At 39.5% G+C, this 22776-nt stretch overlaps 1 protein-coding gene across 5 annotated transcripts in view; it reads right to left on the bottom strand.

Moving 5' to 3' along the window:
• Positions 1 to 22776, bottom strand: part of CTNND2 (catenin delta 2) — a 635183-nt gene that overhangs the window by 393744 nt on the left and 218663 nt on the right. The window contains exon 1 of one of the 5 annotated variants that reach the window (XM_058042084.1): positions 21601 to 21753. The exons of the other annotated variants lie outside the window; for them this stretch is intronic. The gene's annotated coding sequence lies outside the window, so the exon portion shown is untranslated. Of the gene's footprint in view, positions 1 to 21600; positions 21754 to 22776 lie in introns of those variants that run through there. 5 annotated transcript variants of the gene reach the window in all.

Genomic DNA, 22776 nt, shown 5'->3' with positions numbered 1-22776 from the left:
AACTGCCTGGACTTCTGTTCCTAGGCAAATTGCATTATTTCTTTTCCAACATAATCACCAAAGTTTTTAAAATTTCAAATGGTCCTTTTTTATCCCATTTTTTCTTCTCTGTTTTATGCTCAGCTTCAGTCTTTAAGCTAACTCTTTTCTTCTTCTCATTAGTTTTTACATCCCTTGCCAACACTCCCAATGGTTCATCACCCACCATGATTGCTGTGCTATTCCACTTCCTCCCATGCAAACTACTTCTATCCATAAAGCAATAAACTCTAAGTAAAAACTTAGGAGTGTTAGGACAGGATTAGGACTGCTATGAGCTTTCTAATGTAAATGCTGTGCTTCTCCACCCTCTGCAGCAGCAATTTAAGGAGTATGTAAGATAAAATTGACTTTCTACCTTACCTAACTTTGACCTGCTTTAGGGCTTACTGTTATTATTCATAAAGCTCAATGTGAGAGCAAAACACCTCATCAAAGTGGTAGGCCCTCTCCAAGGAGAGCAAGAGAAGTAGGGTTGCAGGTTAGTAACAGACCCTGACTCTTCAGTCTCTCACTGGCCAGAGCTTGTAATTCTCATTTACTTCTCAGCTGTCCAAGCATATGTCTAAGTGGAAAAGGGTAATTCTATTTACAGTAGCAGCTCTTGAAGCCTGACTTTAGATTTTCAGCAAATCTAATATAAAAGACAAAACTGTAGACTGATGGATTTTTACCTTGATTTTCCAGTACATATCTGCAGAGTCATTTTATTAAGATGGAAGATGCTTAATTATACATATATTTGTATATAGTTTAAAGACATGTGGAAAGGAAGTTGAATGGCATGGTCACAAAACGTGAAACTTCTAAAAATGTCCTAGACATTTAAGCACTAAGAAAGCCTTTTTTGGTTCTGACAACATCCTCAGGTACTACTTTCCCTTTCTTATCTGATTAGATCTGCGCTCTGTCGGGCAATGTGCCAAGATGCCAGCAATAGCTGCAGAGCTGTCAGAGCACACACCAACCCATGTGCACACCAGTGACACACACAACTTCTTCACCAGCCTGTCTACGTGCTTGGAGATCTGAAGTCTTCTACATCATTTTATTCATGGACTTCTCCAGTTCCCTATCTATATGCCTCTGAACTAGTTCTCCCTCCCAGAGAATGCACATCATCCTAGGCACTGAGAACAGATGGAGAACCAGCACGATAAATCATTAGCTTTACAATTGCCCAAAATGGTCTAAATGAACAGCCAACTATTCTCTTTCTCTTCTCCTGCTTGAATTGAGGAAATTATTCTGATGAATAATTTTTTCTTTTGATTTTCCTCATTTTATAAGAAAAACTTATTTCTCAACACATATAGAACCACAGAATCACAGAATTTCTAGGTTGCGAAAGACCTTTAATATCATCAAGTCCAACCCATGTTCTAACACCTCAACTAGATCATGGCACCAAGTGCCACATCCAGTCTTTTTTTAAACACATTGAGGGATGGTGATTCCACCACCTCCCTGGGTAGATTATTCCAATATTTGACCACTCTTTTTGTGAAAAATTTCCTACCTAATTCTAGCCTATATCTCCCTTGGCGCAACTTGAGATATAGACTGTAAGTATGGCATATCCAAGAACACACTCCATAATTTGCAATAATCCCTGAATTTATGAATTAATTAGGATACTAGATCTGAATATTTCCATGAGTAGCTATTAAAAAGCTGGTCATTAGCAAGTTACTAAGAGATTCAAAAGTTATCTAACAAAGCAAGATGGGCCTCTTTTTTTGAAGACAACCTAGCACATGCAAATGAATACCTATAGGATTTTTTTTTTCTTGTCTTGAGACTAACAACTTAGAAGCTTGATTTTCTGCACACTTGAGACATGCAGTTAGCTGCACTAACTTAATGTGGATGCACTTTCAAATAAATAAAGGATTACATCAAAATTGTAAATTCAGCTCAAATACAGAGATGCTCATAAACAAAAAATCTAGTATTCTGGCTGACAGTATATTGATTAGTCAAATAATTAATTTATTTCTGCTACTAAGTACTATTAAGTGCTAAAGAAAAAAATTCCCAGCATGGGCTAAAAAAATTTGAACTCAAGGACTGCAAACCCTTGAGATTTTCACATTTTCTTCACAGATGATTCTATGGCAGTAGCAGTTAACTTTAATAGCTTTTGAATATTTCCTCTTTTATTATATCTTTTATTACAAAGTAGAGAACTAGTAAAATAATTAGGCAATTCATTCCTTTTCTGGCTACCCTACGGAAATACCAGAGTTTCATGAAATTCCCAACAGATTCATATTGTTCCTTATGAAAGAAAAAAGCAATTAGTAATGAAAATGTTAGTTTTAAGAAGTATCATTATGATCTTATTCTTCTAATTTCTGGTATGAATAGCTCATCTTTTCAACAAAGTAAAAACGTTTCCGTGATGAAATTACAGGCTTAAAATCACCTGTTTGAAAACAAATAGGTAAGGAACATGTACCTCAGGGTAACATTTATAATATGGGGAATGATAGGTAGGGAAAGAGCTTAGAACCAGTAAAAGAAACAATCTCACTGAATAAAAATTCCTTTTATGAGTTGACATATGGGTTGACGCAGTCCTGAGTTGGCAGAGATGTGGTTTGAAAGATGGGTACAAAATGCAATAGTTCTGAGAGTCTTCAATTACCCCAACACTTGGTACAAAAAACAAAATACAGTAACATGAAAAGGTGGCATATAAGCTGAATTTTAGATAATATCATACACAGATGCTTGGGATGCCCACAGGAAAAGATTAACTTCTTGACTTGGTCAAGCAAGATAGTTTCACATCTTGCAGCTGAGAAGCCAACCTTAGTGATCATTCTGTCTTTGAATCCAACATCCCCACGGAAAGCAGAGCATCTGCCAGTTAGGAATCACATAAAACGAGAATACTTTAAGAAAAAATTATCAAAAATTTTGCTTAAAGCTAAAAGTAAAGTATTTATAGACAGCAGGGAAAATAATTGTTGGAAGTGTACAATGAATATACAGAATCAAGGCAATGTATCAAGAAAAGGTCAAGACACAGAAGGTTAGCAAGGGCAAAGGAAGCTGTTACCAAAAAAAGCCTTTTTTCTGAAAGTTGAAATTTTCTTCAAGTGAAGAAAATACAATAGCGTAAATGTTGACAGGTTAAACATAAGAATACAAGACAACACGATTTGATTTTAAAGGACAAATAGCCAAAAGCATCAAAGCAACCAACAAATATTTCTCCAAATGCATCAGGAGCAAGAATCTGCCTGGAGAGTCTGTAAAACCACTGGTGAGGATATAATTCTCTTCTCACTGAAGAGAAACCAAATGAATCCCTCATGGAGATTTTTACTATTTTATGGGAAATTCTTGTGCTAAGAAATCATTGAGGGAGTCTTATCAGAGGATCTGCCCGAAATTGAAGTGAATAGGTCATGAAATAAACTGACAAAACAACCTGTAGCAAATTGAAGATCAGATGGTATTTGCTCAGTAGTTCTAAGAAACTAAGAAATACACAGCTTAAAATTATAAGACACTGAATGTAAGGCCAGTTTCAGGGGGATCCAGAAGACTACAGACTAGCAAGCCAGATAGTCTTACTGGAAAAATTATCAGTCTGTAACATAGAAGAGAATCCGTGCCCCTAAGATAAACATGAACAAGTTATCTAGAAGGCTTCTGCGTGGATAAGTTTTTCTTGAACAGGAAGTCAAATGAGGAAATAAATGGTAAATTCTCCCAGCTGAAGGTGTCCACCAGTGAAGTTCTGGTGCCATGTGCCACTGTTTAATACATATAGAATGACTTGAAATAAAGAACAAGCAACAGGTCAACAAAGGTAGGCAACAATAAAAAGTTATGGAGGACAGCGGGGCTGAAGGGCAACAACACTTGACCCTTCTGCATTATCAGTGGTTTGCCATTTCCTTTGCTGTTTCCTTTTGACGCAGAGTTTTGGGGCCTGTTGTTACCCAAGAAGAGAGGCCGACTGCCTCAGCCTTTTCTGTGCCATTTTTGATGAACTCACTGGCTCTTGGCAGCAGAGCTGTATCTTTCTTGTACTCCTACTTGCTAACATACTTGCAGAAACTCTTAAGTTATTCTTATTATCTTTTGCTGCTTTGAGTTCCAGCTGGGCTTTTGCCTTCCTAATTGCATCTCTGTACACTGAAGCAGTACCTCTCTATTCATCTGTGGAAGCTTGTCCCCTTTTGCATTGCTCCAGTGCTCCTTTTCTCATTTGAGCTCTTTTGGTAGCTTGGTGCCTTTCCAACTGATTTCTTTTTATGTCTGCTCCTTTTCCTGCTTAGGGGGATAGACTGCTCTTTTGTACTTCAAGAAGCAGCTGCACTGGGAAATCTCCCAACATTCCTGAGCTTCTTTGCCATCCAAGACAGGTTCGCATTGGATCCTTCCTAGAAGTTCCCTGACTGAGTTGAAATCTGCTTTTCTGAAGTTCAGGTCTTTATTTGATCACTTCTCCTCCTCAAGTCCTTGGCCTCTATGCTCTTACAGTCTCTGCAGCTGCTGTTGACATTTTTATCTTCCAACATGTCTTTACTGGTAAACATTCGGTCCAGGAGAGCACTGCTGCTAGCTGGTCCATCCACAATGACATGAAGGAGCTGTTCCCAACACATCCTGGAAATATCCCAGATTGTTATGCACCATTGTGCTGTTTTTCCAGAATGGCTGAATTCCCTCTTGAGAACCAGAGCCTCCTGCAAACAAAGATTTGACCCACCTCTTCTTCCTCACCTAGGTCCATAGCAGGCACCATGAGATTTCTCTCATAGCTCTTATTTTGACCCAGGAACACTCTACTGAATTGAAAACAGATGAAAGAAAATGAGTCTTTATGTAACAGGCATGCTTGTGATGGTTACTAAGTATATCATAACTTTACCGGGTCGTGGAAACCTGAAAAGAGGTGGCTCTTGAGAATTGTAAGGCACTACCACATATCATAGTCCTTGCTCTTTAGCTAGCATTTACTTGATGTCATCACTGAAGACAGTTCATCCCACCAACAATGGCTGTTCTTGCTAGTGAAACATACATTTACTGACCCAAACAGATACCAGAAAACATAATGTATCAGGTTTTTCTACAGAAGAATAGATTTTCATCCTTAGAACATCCAGATCGGGAATCCAGGCTATTCTTTCAAAAAAAACACTAAACAGATTTTACTGCTGAGTTCTCAAACAATCAATCAGAAATACTCCAGATTTGTACTACTCATTGTAAGTAAAGCAATGAATACAACAGAATAGTTAAATATACTGGACTGGATTTGTGGCTATGCCTCTGGGAGATCAGACACACAAGCAACACTTGCTGCACTCCAGAATTACCATGCCTCACTAAGACAACTGTGCTGCTTCCACAATTACAGCACAGATTTCAGTTCAAAGACTACTCAGTTGTCACCAAAATAATGCCAAGAAAACTGTCAGTAGACAAAAAAAAAAAAAAGAAGCATCTCTACAGGGATGCTCTTTACAGAAGGAATATCAAAATTATTCCTATGCTACAATTATAAAATAAGAGAACCATAAGAATCATTGTTAATGTCATTGATTCAGAGGAAAAAAAAAGAGGGAAGAGAGAATGAGTAGAAATAATGAATGAATAAATTTGTTGTATGACTTCAATCAGAATATTTCATTGATAGTATTGTGAAAGTCGCCTGAAATTTAAGTCTTTATTACAGCAAAACACAGTCATCAAAACTGCATCTATCCATGTGGAACTGGGTTCCTGCTAGGAACCTTCTAGCAGTGTTGATAACAAGTCCAAGACCTGTCTCAAACAATGCATATTATTAAAGCCCCTGATTCCAAATGCAGACTAAGCAGGGAGGAGTTGCAACTCCCTTTTTAGGAAAAAAAAAAGGTTCATGATGTCACAGAATTGAAAAGGAAAGGCAAAGTAAATGGAAACAAGCCATGCATGCAAAATTTTAAACTCAGTGTTTTAAGTGAATTTAATGGCAGAGAGGCAATTCAAATTAATTTCCAGACATGGTTTCCAGGCTGCTGTTTAGAGCCATACAGTTCCTTACCCTGCCTCCTCATCTTAAATCTGACATCTCTTCCCCCAGTGGGAATTTGGACTGGGTAAAATGAGGCCTCTCTCCTCCCCACACCTGGCAGCAGCTGAATGCCACACATATCCCTTCTTCTGTGACTCCAGGCACCGTTTCCATGACAGCAACAGCAAAGTCATTTCAAACTGGCCTGGGAGGGAGGGAATGAGAATCATCCCTCCAGCAGAGCTCCCCCTCACCTCCCTGGACAAGGCATTCTGAGAAACCAGGGACAAGAGTGAAGGTGATTGCACATTCCAGGAGGGACCGAGGGCCCAGCAGCACCATGCAGCCTGAGAACCTCTCTTTGTGCCTGGTGAGAGCTGCTGAGGTCCAAGCCCACGTGATGTGGTGGATGGTGTGCCCAGCTTTGCTGGTATGTGGGAGCAGATCTGGGATGGGCAGAAAGCATTTGGCTCTCCTGCCCTCCAAGAACACTTTGATAGTAGATGGATACAGCAGATGGATTTCTGGCCATTCCATGGCTGAGGGGAAGTGGAGATATGTACTTGCTATGAACTGAAGCAGCACAAGGGGAACATTGTTTCTGCTTCACAAATCAGAAATACCAAACCCATGGTACCAAAGTTTTAGCTGTATTTTTCAGCATCTCAGAACTGTGTATGTGTTGGGATTACCCGTCAAAGCCATATGATTTGCAGAGTCAAACATCTCAAAGACAGAAATGAGATGCGATGTGACACTTCTGAATGATCTTTGCTAGACTGAAATAATGAGAATCTGGAACTGCAATCTCTGCTTACATGACAGAACTAAGATGCAAGATTACTCTGTCTGTTTCCAGTCCCCAGCCTGCTCACAAGCCAGCACATAAAGCATCAGCACTAGACATATGCCCTAACCACGCACGGCAGGCACCTTTAAAGGATCACAGAAGTGTGGAGGTAGGTAGGGGCCTCTGGAAGCCTCCTTGTCCAACTCACAGAGGGCCACGCTGAGCAAGCTGCCCAGGACCATGTCCAGGTAGCTTTTGAATATTTCTAAAGAAGAAGAACCTACAATCTCTCTGGGCAACTTGCTCCAATGTTCAGTCACTCTCCCAGTAATGGTGTGTCTCCTGGTGTTCATACAGTGTCACTGTCACATTTTCTGAAAAATCCCTTTGCCAGGATTTCTTCTCTTGGGAGTTGAGAAGCCTCAGAGACAAATGTAAATAATAATTATCTGATTCGCTTCCCCTGTGTTTGCTGCTTTGGAATGTGGTTTGGACATTGTTTGCCAACAGGTGCATGTTTGATTGGTATCATGGGAATTGTTTTTATTTAATGACCAATCATCATCAGCTGTGTCAGATTCTGAGGAGTCAGTAATGAGTTCTCATTATCATTCTTGTTAAGCCTTCTGTCTATATCCTTCTCTTTCTTTAGTATAGTTTTAGTATAGCATTCTATTATATCATATCATATAATAAATCAGCCTTCTGAGAACATGGAATCAGATTCCTCATCTCTCACCTCGTCCTAGGGACCCTCACAAACTCAACACATACAGCACCTTCTGTGTTTCAGTTTGTGTCCACTGGCTTTGGTCCTATCCCTGGGCACCACTGAAAAGAATTTGACTCCCTCTTCTTAGCACCCTCTGTTCAGGTGTTTGTACATTTTGATGACTTCCTTCCTCAAGCCTTCTCATCCCCAGGCTGAACAGTCTCAGCTCTCAGCCTTTCCTCAAAGGAGAGATGTCCCCTTCATCATCTTAAATGGCTCTTTGCTGGACTCCCTCCAATATGTCTGTATCTGTCTGGAACTAAAAACCCCAGAACTGGACCCAGTGTTGAGGTGTGGCCTTACCAGTGCTGAGAGGAGGAGAAAGATCACCTTGACCTGCTGGCCACACTCATCCTCCTAAGGCAGCCAAGAACACTGGTTACCCTCTTTGCCACAAGGGCATATTTCTGTCTCATGCTCAACTTGATGTCCACTAGGACCCCTCGGAGCTTTTTATGGCAAAGCCACTTGTCAGCCAGGTAGCTCCCAGCGTGTCCTGGTGCATGGAGTTACTGGGCACAGCCCTGTCTGAAACCAACCTTATCAAGGTTACTGAGGCAAACACATCACCTCAGAAGCAGCAAAATTTGACCAGACAGTTGTCAGGCACACTGTACTAGGTAAATTTTTTTTGTGCCATCAAAATTATTTTCCCTCTCAGAACACTTCTGCAGTAAAAGAGAGATCTTCTAGAATTTTTCTCTGTCTAATCAGAGTGAGAGGTGTACCTTCTTCCTAGTGTGCCTGAGGGCTAGGAATGGCTAAGATACCAGATTATATCAATTTAGGAGAATACTGTTTTATTTTCTGAATTGATCATAGATGGTTCAACTTGTCTTACCTTACAAAGTTTATTCTTCTCATCTCACAGACACTCTAATTTAAACAATAGCCTGTGCCATGCAAAACACTAACTTCCCCTAGTCTGATAGCTGCACTGGATCCAGTCCTGAGAAGCCTCTTTGCTCAGAAAGTCTGGCTCCTTGGATTCAGACCCTTTCGAGGAGAGTCTCACCAGACCGGAATACACAAGTACCAGAAACATTTGCAATGCTAAACTGTAAGAATAAAAGAAAAGCTACTTAGTTTTCTGGACCTGTTCTGTTGTCTATTCCTTCTGTATTTTACATTATCCAATCATGTGACAAGCAAAATGTGACATCAAACTGATTTAGCAAGTGCTAAAAATTTATACAGCAAGTTCCTCTCTGTCTTAAAAAGGGAAAGTATATATTTAGTGTACCAAAATCAGGATTTTGAACCAAATTTCACCCCTGCTGAAGCTTTCTTATTATTGTGTTACTTTCCCATCCCTAACGCTTGATTCCTATTTAGTACAGACTGGGTTTTTTTATTTCATGGCTGGCAAAGTGTGTTTCCTTTCCAAAAGCAAAGTCACTGAAATTAGAATGAAAGAAATAATTTAATGGGATGCACTTTACTTCATTTCCTCAAACAAGAGACTGCATTGACCAGGAAAGACATTTCTCTGGCTCATATCCACTGCAGAGAACAGCCAGAAAGAGAGAGACAGAGAGAGAGAAATACACCATACCCTCCCTTGAATACATTCATGAAAAGTGGGCAGAGACCTTGCAACAATGTTTGGGATGTCTTTGACAGCATCATTGGAATATAAAGTGACTCTAACCACTTTTCATGTCTTTTTTTGGAAGAGCAGTCCTCCAACAGTGTAATACCACTTAAAGAGGAGGACTTTGAAAATTAAAGCCTTATAAATCAGTTTCCTTCCTTTTAAGCAGCTTCACAAACACTGCAGACAGTTTCTACCTTTTGTTCCTCCAGCTCATGTTTGATACAGGAGACGTGCAAGGAGCCCTTATGGATCCAGTACTTGCATAGGGTACAGTCTCTACATACAATCCTAATTGAAGTTTGGCACCTGGATTATGGTCAGGACTGGACAGAGGGGAACAAAACCTCCTGGAGGTAAGCCAAAGTGCATAGGGTTTGGTTACTGTAGGATTTCACCTTCCTTTCCTGCATTTACAGAACACATCTCTCAAGGCAGTGACACAGGTTTTGTACCTGCCAGCGAATTTTCTGCACACCGCTGCTTTGGGCATGTTTGTGCCAGGCTGGACCATCACTTTCCTAGGAAGACAGGATGACAGGTGTCTCCATAGCAACTGAGTACACATGGCTCTGGATACAGCACCTCACATAAATATCTTGCAACTATGCGTTCCCTAAAAGAAAATACTCTACAGTTAGAATTCCACTAAAATGGAAACTACAGAATTATTTACAGTGAAACAAGCTTAAGCTTGAGAAGCAGTCATGTGAGAAATAACACTCCAAATAATGGATAGCACAAAATCTATGTGACCTAAATTATAATTTCAAATATTTCTAAATGAGAAAGCTTTGGATAACTCAAACAACTGCAAACACTGAAAATGCTAACTTTCTAATGACAATGACTGTATGCAAATGATCTAATTACAAACATCAACACACAATGCCTTGTTGAAAAACAGGGGGAAACATTTTGAGCAGCTTAGGAAGAAGAAAAAATTACACTTTGAAAATATTATCATGCATATGGAATAATGAGGCCTCATAATGAATGCTGCATCTTATTTACTAAAATTTTGCTGTTTGATTCAGATGTTAATTTTGTGCTGCATTAAATGAATAGCAGATAAACCCCCTTTCCTTTAAATGTTCACATCAGCTTCAAAATTATAGTTTAATACATTTTTTGAATTAATCTTACAAAGCACTGAATTTAAATTTGCAAGCTGTGTTGATTTAGAATTTTAAGGAGTTCTAGTAGTGGGAATGAAAAGAGACAGGAACAGATAATAGACAGAGGATGCCCTACCCATGCCAACAGGACCTGATGATAGAACAGCTGGATACACTACCACTTTTAATTATACATCAATGGATCTGAAGAACAATGACTCATAAATTAAACATCTGTCTAAATATTTTCAGTAATTATTGATACATTTTATATTCCATAGATCAAGTTGAGTCAACATTCTATTTCAGTAATTTTAGGAGTAGATATACTTCTGGCACACACAGAGCAGAAGATAAAAATCAAAAGTAAAAGTTATTCAGTTAGATAAACCTAAAGGCTTTTTTTTTTTCCCTAAGGGGGACATTTGAAAAGTGTGCAATTTATCTTCTTCTGCCTGTGAAGGTCTGAAGTATCAAGTCACACTGCAAGAATACCCTGTTGTATGTCAAAATCATAAAGCAATTCATCCCACTGTAGTCAAACCTAGCACTTCAATATATTTGGAAAGAAAGGGTAGGGGAAAAAAAAAAAAGGTAAAAAATCCTGCAGCTAAGGCTGCAAAATATGGATGGCTGCTGCAACAGGTGAACTGTTTTGCAAGATTAGCAGCCTGCCAAAAAATCCTTCTTTGTAAGAGGGCAAACCACAACACGACCGTGGATAAACTCCATTACAGTGAATTTAAGTACGTGTAACCATGTAGACAGAATAAGCCAAACATCTGCCCATGTTTTTTTCTATACTTTGTTGATGTTGCTATCATCTGGACACATTATCCAAATGTCCCCTGAAACCATGTATTGCAATTTCCATCAAACGCTATTACACCTGCTGAAGAGGGCAGAACTGATCGACTACAGCTTCTCCTGCTGTTGAGCTCAGCCAACAAGCTGTTTCTGAATCCTGCTCATGTTTTGGTAAACTGAGCCAAATTGATTTTGTTTGTAAACTGATTTTTTTAATTCGTTTTCAAACTATTTTTTTAATACTGTTTTTCAAAGCTATATGGTGCCTTACTAGTGCATGCTTCAAAACTTAACTAAAATCAGTATGAGGTGAATTACAAAAATCATAATGAAAATTGATTCCTTTATATATAAAAGAAATAATATGTCATGCACAAAGATATTCTGAAACAATAAGGACAGTGCTGCCAAACAGTAATGACCGGGCCTCCCATTCCCAGAAAAACTTTCAATCTGTTCACAATGCTTGTTTATAATTTTTTTTTCCAAATTCCCTTTCAAATATACTGATTTTTAGATAGAAGAGCATATTTGAGGTTTTTTAATAAACCTACTTTGCCATTCAGAAAAATCAATCATAAAATGCCAAGTCCCAATGGTGACTGTCCCAAATCTGCATCTGACTTCTCCATCCAAATAACAAAATGGCTAATTATTCTTTTAAAGCATTCCATGAATATTAACAGTAAATGTTTAAAGGAAGGAAAGACAGCAAAACACAAGGAGGTTGTGTAAGAACTTGGAAAATGCACCTAGGTCCAAATAGGAATTTCACTGATTTTATGGACAGCTGTTTTACAAGGGCCAGTACTAATTAAAACTTAGGTTCTGTCTCTTTCCTGTCTTAAAAATGTTAAAAGATTACATTAGGAGGCCCATGTGCAATAAAAGCCCAATCATAAGGCATTTTAGAGTTTGTCTAAACAGATATCCAGAGTCTATCTGGAGGTCACAGCCAAGAAGGCAGTGTCTTTATCCTGCAGCTCTACCCTGCAGCTATGCCACAGCCACCCTTACTTGCATGACTTCCTAACCCAAAGCAGTTATTAACAAGTGTCCAGGCACTGCCTTTATCCATTTATCCAAGCTTATTTTCATTTTAAGGCATTATAACACTGATGCCAAAGAACTAAAAATAAGAATAGAAAAACAGTTGAGATTATTGCTACCAGACTTTCTGAGTAGAAGCCCCTGAACACACTACAGAAGGAAGCAGTGTAATGAGATACTGACAGTCAAATAATGTCATAGATTTTAAGCATGCAAAAATGATAGCAGGGCACTAACTAATAGTATGAGTCAATAATACCTGAAATCTTAAAATAAACAAAATAGCAAATAAATCACATTTTGTTTGGAAAAAGAAAATCAGAAGCTTTACTCTTCATGCATATATAGACAAAATAAACCCTTTTTAGATGGATGCAGGTGCTATTTGTACATGCATTCCTGTTTAGGAGTAAATGAGTCCACTTATATCTAATGCTGCATTTACCACAGCCAAATATGTAATTTCCAACCATTTCAATAACTCAAAAAGAACTCAGAATTTCATTATAAAATAATTTCAGACACACGATTCCTAATGAAAAACAACACACAGTTCAACATATAATATCAGACAAGAAAATTACACCCTTAACTCAGAGAACTCTTCAAGAATGTAGCAAGACCCATTCATAACACATCAGTAGAGAATGGCAGGAGTGAACACAGAGCAAAAGTTTGGGAGAAGAAAGAAAGTGGTGCAGCAATGCTAGAATCACTGCTGCACTTGTTTACTCCCAATGCACCAATTATTCCTGGGGAAAAAAGCAGAGAGAAAGTAATGACAAAGAAAACGTTCTGTTGCATAAACCACAGGAGAGAACTCAGAGTCAGGAGACAATGGAAGTAAGGCCATCCTGGAGCCTGCCAGAACGGACACCCTCCCAACTGCCTGACACTTCCTCAGTGGTCTGAGATCAACCAGGGAAACACTTGTAAGCACATAAACATTTAACCCCAATCTGATTTTAACATCACCTAGTTCCCAGAAACACTGGCTGCTTAGCACGCTAACCAAACTTGTCAAGTTGCTTCTGGGTTTTACTCTCTAGAAAAGCACAGAAGTGCAAACTCAAGTCAGGGGTGTCAAGATTTTTCAGCTCAGATGCTGCCAGCTCACTAGCCTGGTACCTGACCATCCAGGTAGTAACAGAAATGGCCTCAAGTTGCAATGCAAGGGGCTGTCCTCCACTTGAAAATGTCCTCCACGTGAGCACTTGAAAATGATGGGCAGCTGCTTTGTAACTTGTCTAAACATCATAGCAAAGGCACTCCAAAGTATGTAGAATTTTACTATTATTCAAAACAGTAAACATCTTGTCTTATAAAACACCTTCACTTGTCTTCATGTTAGCAGTGCAGTAGCATGGATGACAAAGGAGCCACAGCCAAATTTATTCCCCCTATTTTTCCTCAAACATCACCAAGCACGTTCACAAGGCTGAGATGCCTTGTGTCTTTCCAGATGGCAAGGCTATAAATAAAATTTCATATACTTGAAGTAGACTCCTGGTATTTCCAGAGTATTAGTTCAGGTAACATTTTCTGCAAAGAGATAAATTCACATGTGTAATGCACATGCTCTGAAGCAATGCTATTGTGTCTGTGTGCAAGTCATCAACAACACATGAACAAACTGGCAACATTTAAAAAAAAATCTGTCATGACAGCCTAAAGAAGAGAACCTAAAGATAGAAGTGTCAAGAAGCTGTTATCACAAGAGTTTATCCATTAAAGGAAATCCTGTAACTTTTAAGGAATTTTTTCAGGTAATCCAGCAGACAGTGTATTGCCACAGTCCACAGGAAAAAGATGAACTTTGCCCATTCCACTTGAGTGTAACCCAGTCCTGAGACGCCTACAGGGACATTGCAAAAGTGCTCTGGGTCTCATTCAAGGTGTGATAGATCTATAAACCCTTCTCCTTTAATCTTTCCTTGAAAATGTCTATACATTTTTACTGCACTGTTAAAATAATAGCAGCCTTTTTTCTTTAGTTGGAAGGACCAATTTGTCAGCTAGATGTCCAAATGAAAAATATCACCACCTTTGAAGACTTTACTTTTTGTTTCCCCCTTCCCCTTACCTGCCTCCCTGAAGCTGTGACCTAGTGTTAGCTCTTCAGCACAGAACTACAGCTACCAAGCAAATGAAGTTCTGGCCTACCCCATCAACTGAATCAAGGAGCATCTGTCTGATTTACACAAAATTCTCATTGTACAAAATTTACAGTATAAGCCAGACAGCTCATACGGTATTAGTAATAACTTATTTATTATGTGCTGCACAGGTTCATTATGATAATTTAACACTAATTTTAAAATATACTTTAAACTACTATTAAACACAGTGAAAATAAAAGACCGTCAAACTGAAAGACACTGTGAAAATAACAATTTGTTAGGACTAATATTGTGTGAAATGCCACTTTTCAAAGACAGACAACTTGTGCAAAGAGCACTGAGGGAGTACATAGATGCACATTCCAGGTAAAGTTCCTATTTAAATACAGCGCAAATATGGACATAGCTAATTTTGATATCATTCTTCCTTTAATTCAGCACTGTAGTTGTATGTACATGGGCTTTAAAAAAACTGCAGAAGCTTGTTTAAGAGGGGCAATGGCACTTGAAAAACCCCACTAATAGGTATGCTAAAAAAATAGTTAAATAACTTTTTTTTGGTGGTAAATACTTATTAGAAACAAAGTACATAGCGTACCCAGAGCAATAACTATATTACAGCTGTAAAGTGAACAAAGTAGTTATTTCATCTATGAAACAAAATTTAAGCAATAGTTGTAAAAACACAGACCAAAAAACCAAACCAAAAAACCACAACAAAACAACAACAAACAAACAAAACAAACCCAAAGGCCATAAAAAAGAAACAAAAACAAACAAAAAACAAACAAACCCCAAACAAAACCAAAACCATGGACTGCCAGCACATTACAAGAGCAGGAATGGGAGAATGGAGATACAACATGACCTCCTCAAAAGTGTATGCAAGTAACTCATATGAGAAAAAATGAATGAGAAATCTATACACTCCATTATGCTACTGCTGAAGGAAAATTCTCCATCTCTGTAACTACAATTTCAATACATTTAATATTTTGGTACTGAATACACAGTCTCTGTTATTTGTGATGAAAATCACAAATCACTGTTGGACGACAGCATATATAGCCTAACAGTGAACTGAGGCAGAAAAAGAATTATGAAGAAGGAAATATGATTAATGCTGGGTTCCAACAGTGATCCAACTCAATATTCATATGTAGTATTAATCTCATACGAGAACAATTATATTAAAATAAAATTGCTGTAAATTCTTTTCTATATGTTTGTTCAATAATAGATTAGGGACTGCAAGTTATTCATCAGATCCTAGCACCAGCAAATCATTTACTGGAAATGACTTTTTAGGCATCTGTGCTTGGTTAAAATTAAACCCAAAATACATCAGTGTTTGAAACATTATGAATGTCAAGCACACACCCTTCCAGTGCAATGTCTACCCTTATGACTGTTTAGAGGGGAACAAACATGGTGAGGATGCTGTAAAGTTATTTAGGAAAGTCCAAGGGCTTTTGCAGTTTATATATTATTTTCTTTTCTCTTTTAATTACATCCTTCTAAGCACATAATTTCAAATACAGTTTATGCAGATAAAGCTGGTGACATTTCACCTCCTCCACAGGATATGCCAAGATGTGCTGTAGTTTACTATGGCTGAAGTTACTTAAAGCAGTTGTGTAGCAGTTTCAGCAAGAGCACAACAAAACATTCGGGTTCCATCAGGTCAGGCAAGTCTTCCATGACTGCAAGGGCAACATAAGGCAAACCAACACAGATCCACCTCCTGGTAAGTAAGCCAAGTTCCACTAATTTCAGCAAATTTTGATACCTCATTTTAAACCATCTGAGAACTTCTGGCTTTGACTGAGTATCAACAAGTTCATTAGAAAAAAAAAAAGAAAGTACTAGAGACAGATCACTAAAAATATTTCCTCTGATTCAGCAGCCACAAACTTCCCTCCCTAATGGCTCCAAATTTCACATGAGAACTGAGGAGCATCCCTCTCCCCAGCTAATGGCCCGGACTGGGCTGACAGGAGCTTTTCTGAAGGACTTTACCCATGTGACTGAGTATCAATTAGGTGGGAATTATTTAAAAAGAGTCATAGCTCAGCAGTATAGAGCTGTGAATACATAATGGCTTTGAATGCCACAGAAAGACAATGAAAAACAACAGAGCCACTGTGCAGACTGAGGTGGAGAAAAGGAGCACAGACCAAGGACAAAGATGAGAACCCACTCCTCACAGAAAGCTGTCATGGAGCCATTTGCACGCCTGACTCTCAATTTGAAATTTGACTATTCAATTTTTATCCCATAAAGAGACAATTGAGAGGGTCAGCTGAGGAGCCAAAAGAAATCTAACCTGAAATCAGGGCAGGAAAGACAGGTAGCCCAGTAACCTTTAAAAAAAAGAATTGCAAAATTGTTTATTGGGATTTGAAGGGTTTTGTTTGCTTAAAATCTCTGCTGTCCTTCTATTTTAATTCTTTGTCTTCACCTATTGTCAATTAAGCATCTCTTGCATTAGAAGAATGTTTTAGGCTTTCTAAGTTAGTTCCCAGCAACAGGCTGACTTTTCTACTGCTTAAAGGCCATCTTGTGACAACTAAGAGTTTCAAGACTTTAAAAGATAAAAGCATGACTACAAGGCTCATGCTAGACTGGGCTCAGCAATAAAATACTGACCCTTCCGACAATGGCCATTAACTGCAAAAAAACTACAAGTGTGTAATATTTCCTCTTCACTTTTTGTCACTGTCATATTTTCTGAAAAATCCCTTCGCCAGGATTTCTTCTCCTGGGAAGCTGAGAAGCCTCAGAAAAGAATGAAAACAATAATTATCTGATAGCTTCTCCCTGTTTTGCTACTTTGGAATGTGGTCTGGAGATTGTTTACCAACTGCTCAATGTTTGACTGGTTTCATGTGAATTGTTTTTATTTAATGACCAATCACCATCAGCTGTGTGAGACTCTGAGGAGTCAGTCATGAGGTTTCATTATTCTTTCTTGTTAAGCCTTCTGTCTGTATCCTTCTCTATCTTTAGTATAGTTTTAGTATAGCATTCTTAAATATACTATATAATATCAAAAAATAATGAATCAGCCTTCTGAGAACATGGAGTCAGACTTTCAATTCCTCCTTTGTCCTGGGGACCTCACAAACTCGACAACTTTTATATTGTTTTCTACATCTTAGTCAACAACACCCCTCTGACATTATTGCTGATGCAGTCATTTTAACCCTCTGTGCAAGAGATTTGTATCAGACATGTCCCTTTTGCACATTCGTGAACTCTGTCAGTTAAGAAAAGCGGAAAGAGCTGGAAACACAGAAAAGCAAACTTATTAGACTTCAGATTTACTACAAATTCCAACTGTGCAGTGGGTTCACAAAAAATAAATGAGCAACTGCACAACCAGTGCTGTAGAAGAAATGCTGTAACTTATTTATAGTCTGCTGGGCCATCCAGGAGGCTGGACAAGCAGTCTGCCCTTTTCCCACCATGGCAACAACATCATCTTTGAGCCACCATGCACGCAAACATCACAAGGAATGGGTACCTGTGCCAGGTGAAACAGCCCTGAGCAAATGCCAGAATGAGAGCCTGTACATACTAGAAAGCAAAAGCATCTTCTACCCTCAGTTTCCAAACTGCCAGCTTGGTACCACTCCACATGTAGATATCCTTACAAAACACTTGTACAAAGCTAAGAGAATGGCAATAATCAGTACTAATTAATTTATTCATTACACAATCAAAATATCTTAGATACACAGTGTACACCTGCTCAGTGGTAATATTATTTTTAAAAAAATTAAGTTTTCTTTTTAAAAAAAATCAGTATTCATCACCACCAGGAAAACTGATGCCAGAATTAGGAAAAAATCCCAAAAACGTGATGACATCTGAGTACCTGCTGATCACCAAACAACTTAATGTAATTGCTAAACAGTTCAAAAAATAATATTTCTCTGCCTATAGTTTTAGAAGAAATTGTCAATAAATGTTTATTGCAGTCTCAAGAGACTTTTACAGAATTCCTTGGTACAGAAGAAAGAGGTGTCCCAAGACTTAGCTTCTCTGACAACTGCTAAAGTTGCAAAAGTTATTTGACTCCCAACATGTTTCATTCCACTAAGAATAACACTCATAGAACTGGTCTTAACAGGAATTACACACAATGGTGAGAACTCCTTGGCAACATCCTAAGTGTGTGTTTTTCTTATTGACTCCCAAGTTCTGATTTGCTCCAGTGTGCTGTGCTAACAGGAAGGACTTTTGCTGAATAAGATGGCTGTGCACACTGTCATTAGAAAATGTTAGACACAGGGTGTATTAAGCAGACCCTTACTTCAACTGAGTGTAATCAAAGTTGTATTTCCACCTACTTTTTCTTCCAGACCCCTAAAACGGCTCGTTTTTATAGCACTCAACACTGGCAGAGATGTTTTTCATGGGTTCACAGCTAGGAGGACAAAGTTTCTGCTTCAATTTTCAGGTTAGCTTTTTCAAAAGCCAATTACTGGAATGAGCATTCTGAGAATGCCATACAAAGGCCTTGATCTCTGGCAGAAATTATTCATAATTGCATGAACCCCATGCTAAGGGTCTTCTGATAGGATCTCTCTGGATCTTAAAATTAAATAGTTAAATTTGACATAAAAATTCCTTCAACATCATTATCTTCTTAAAGAAAGAAATAAAGAAAGAAAACTACCCCACAAACAATAACTTCTTTCATATACACATTTAAATGTAGGGATAGTAGCTTCCATCAAATGCATGATATACTCTGCCATGTGAATGACCTGCTCAGAGACAGCATTTTAAACCCAGTCCATGCAAATGGATCAAGGCTTTCCATTTTCTGTTACCTCTGCCTCTCATTGTAAGTTAAAGCAAGTACCTAGTTATTTAAAACAGAGATAAATGTACAGTTTGTATATACACATACACACAAATGCAGCACATCAGTATCATGGACCAAGGCACAAAAGGCTGCTTAAAGCAGGCAAAGAGAGTGGATTGCAGTACAAAGAAGTGTGTCAAGAACTTCTAAGTTAGTAGGTTACGAGGATGAACTTTCACCAATGACAGAAAGCTGGTTTATCCCACCTCTCAGTCACTTCAGCAACCAAAACACTAGCCATGGGGTTTTTTTCAGAAAAAAAGGAAGAAAAATTAAATTATACATTCTGCTTACAATTATCTTAATGAAGAAATGCTTAAGCTAGCAAACATTAGTAGTTAGTGTACAAACAACTCTTACCTGTATAATAAAATCACCTAAGTAATTCCTACTTTGCCTTGGACTTCCAAAAAGCAAGATGTACACATATGGTTGAATTAGCTCAGTTACTCAGAAATCAGTGGAGTAGTACCAAAGATAGATTTGGCCCATTATCTACCTGCACAGCACAAATGAATAATGCAAATGTGTATGCAAAGGACCATGAAGTATCTCAGCTTAGCAGTGCATTTAAAATGTATCACTAACTTTCAGCTTCTTGAAATATTTATCAACCGCAGGAGGTTCCACTGAGAGCACACTGTATTAGGAACTTCACTGAATTTTTATTTCTACACCTGGCTCAGAGGACTTTAGTAAAGGAGACTGGAATTAACTGCTGTAACAACTCCAAGTACTGCTCTGACACCACAGGTTTCACGAGCACTTCATGAGTGCTCCTAAGTCACTTTCATGTTCTTCCCACCATTGAGACCAACTGGGGCCTTTATGCAGCACATCTTAAGAGGGAGTGGAAGAATGTACCCAGTTTCTGCAAAAGACTTCAGAAGCCACAAAAACTAAACTGTCTGCAATTAGAAAGCTACTGAAAGAATCCACAGTAAATGAGCACACTTTAAGATGCCACAATCAAGTGAAAAAAAACCACAGAACAAGTTAAGCAGTCTTACTAAAATCAGTCTACTGGTGTAAACTTGTTAAAATTACTAGTTGGAGCAAGTGAGAAAAAGCTTGGATCAATTGCACACAGCACTTAAAACTACTGAGCACTAGTCAAATGTTAAATTGTCTTACAAAACTTTTTTTGAAATAAAATTTTGTCTTGAAGTAATTGCAGAAGTTCTATTGGTCTAATAAAGATGGTAACATCTGAAGAAAGACGAATACTCTAGATTACCAAAAGGAATAAAATAAGGAAAAACAAACAAACCAAACCCACACCACAAAACATCCCAGCACTTAGCCTAACATTGAGTAGTGAAACCATTTTGATCTAGAAAACCTTTTGTTTCCTACTTTAACTGATAAAACCTCACTATATCAGAAAAAAATATCCCCAAAGCCATGTGCTTCAGTCCTTATGGACTTTGGGAGGATACATGTTTACTCCTTTAATTGCACAAATGCAGTCACCTAGTAAACACATCAAGACATTCCTGCAGTGTTTTGATTCAGGAAAAATGCATAAAAACAACATGCTCTAAAAACTCTCCTCTTTTTTTATTGTTAGTAGAGAGTACTAGACATAAGGAAGGGTGGTTTGTTTTTACATTTTATGTATTTCATTTATTCAGCCAAAAGATAAAACTACTGAACTGTTACCTTAACAAGTATACAGATCTGTGTAAAAGAAGGCTGTCGGGACTTTTTCCACACAACTGCCTTCCACATGAAATTCATTTATTTAATCCCTTGAACAGTCAGTCACATTTCCCTGGGACTTGGGCAGCACCAGATGAAACTATCAAGTCATAACCATGCATTATTTTACAATCTGTAATAAATTGCAAATTAGCCGATGCAACCAAAAAAAAAAAAATTTACCTAAAAAGCCCTCAGCAAAGTCTGAAAGGCTAAATATAATCACCTACATAAGACTATAATTTGAAAAGAGATATATCACTATAGTTGAGTATATGCCATTTTACTGAGAACATTTTCTAGGGCAACAGTACAAAGCAACAGGTCTGCGAACTCAAAAGCATGCATCTACAGAAACACATTTTTGCACAAGGGAGATCGGCTCGTTGAATTATTATAACTCTGGAATTACTTAAAGCTTTGCTTTAGACGGGTCGCACCAAGAAATAGCCGCGGTCAAATCAAGCGCTGCTCAACAAGAACACGAGGCATTTGGGGGAAATAAGGTACTGAAGAGTAACATTCTTGCCATTCCTGTGAACTCTAAAATGTGGCCAATTGTGCTACCTATGGTAAGAGACTTACAGCACTTTGAAGTCGAACACCATCCGAAAGACATTCAAAAGTGACGTTTTGAGACTAGTCATAAACCTTTCCACGAAAGCTCCCATTCCATCTCACACAAGCGATCCATCTTTCAGGCTTTACCTTTTGTCGCCCACTTCTAAATTAATCTCCCGAATCAGTTCACTGTGCCCTGGGAAGCCTCCTCACCGCCGGGGCGACTTTCCCTTCTCTCCGGAGCGGCGGCTCTAGCAGCTCTACTCTTCTTTTTCAATACCCCCTCTCCTTTTAACTCTTACAAAGAGAAACTTGGGGGCAGCAGCAGCAGCAGCGGCGGCGGCCGCTCCCAGCGGCGGGCAGGGCGCGGGGCCGACAACAACAGGCAGGGCAGCGCAGCGCAGCCCGCGCCGCCGTGCGCTGAGGCGGGCGGGGGCCGGGGGCGCGGCCGGGCCGCGGGCAGCGGCGGCAGCTGCCGGGCCGGGGGCAGCGCGGGCGGGCCGGGGGAGGCGCTCCGCGGGCACAAAGGGCTCCATGGCAACGGCGGGACGAGCCCCCCGCGCCCCCGGAGCCGCCCCCCGCCGCAGCGAGCGCGACAGCGGCTCGGGGAAACGGCGCTCGGCGACACGGGCCGGGAGCTGCAGCGCCTGGCCCTCACACACCTCTTCAGCATTTTCTTCTTTCCTACCAGAGTGCAGATCAGTCTCCTCACACAGGTATAGTCACTTAGGGTTTCTAATTGAGGGAAGTCGATAAGCTACTAGTGAACAAATTGGAGGGCTGGGCGATCACCAGCCCTGCGAAGTTTAACAAGGGAAAGTGCCGGATTCTGCAGCTGGGACGGGCAGTGCTGGGTGTATGGGCAGACTGGGAACCAGAGGCTGGAAATCAGCGCCATGGAAAGGGACCTGGGGGTCCTGATGGATGGCAGCTTGAATCTGTGTCAGCAGTGCCCTGGCAGCCAGGAGAGCCAGCTTTGTCCTGGGGTGCATCAGGCACAGCATCACAGTCCGGCAAGGGAGGGGATTGTCCTGCTCTGCTCTGAGCTGGGGCGGCCCCACCTCGAGTGCTGGGGGCAGGTTTGGGTGCCACAATATAAAAAGGACTTTAAGCTTTTTAGAGACCATGCAAAGGAGACCCACGGGGATGGTGGAAGGCCTTGAGGGAAGCTGCACTGAGGAGTGTATGAGGTCACTTGGTCTATTCAGCCTGGAGGAGACTGAGGGGAAACATCATTGCAGATACAATTTCCTTGTGAGGGGAAGCAGAGAGGCAGACACTGATCCCTTCTCTGTGGTGACCAGTGACAGGACCCCAAGGAAT

Source organism: Melospiza georgiana, chromosome 1 (genome assembly GCF_028018845.1).
Source record: "Melospiza georgiana isolate bMelGeo1 chromosome 1, bMelGeo1.pri, whole genome shotgun sequence".
NCBI classification, from domain to species: domain Eukaryota; kingdom Metazoa; phylum Chordata; class Aves; order Passeriformes; family Passerellidae; genus Melospiza; species Melospiza georgiana.
Note: the sequence above shows the minus strand (reverse complement) of the source record. Positions and strands in the feature narration are given on the sequence as shown.